This window comes from Triturus cristatus, chromosome 1_1 (assembly GCF_964204655.1).
Source record: "Triturus cristatus chromosome 1_1, aTriCri1.1, whole genome shotgun sequence".
In the NCBI taxonomy this organism is placed as follows: Eukaryota; Metazoa; Chordata; class Amphibia; order Caudata; family Salamandridae; genus Triturus; species Triturus cristatus.
The window spans coordinates 756,341,640-756,341,850 of record NC_140579.1 but is presented as its reverse complement, the minus strand read 5'-3'; positions in this window follow the sequence as shown (position 1 = coordinate 756,341,850).

Below are 211 nucleotides of genomic sequence, written 5' to 3'. Positions count from 1 at the left end.
TGGGGCCCGCCCGCCGGGGTCCCCAGGGGCCTGGGTCTGCTCCTGCCTCTCAGCCCCTTCCCGATGGTCCTTTTTTCGCTGGGTTTGCTGGGTCAGACCTCCGTGAGGTCTGGCGATCGCGAGACGGGGAAGGCAGCGCCCGGGCCCGCCCCCGGGGCCCCCAGGGGCCCGGGTACACACTTGCCTCTCAGCCCCTTCCCGATGGTCCTTT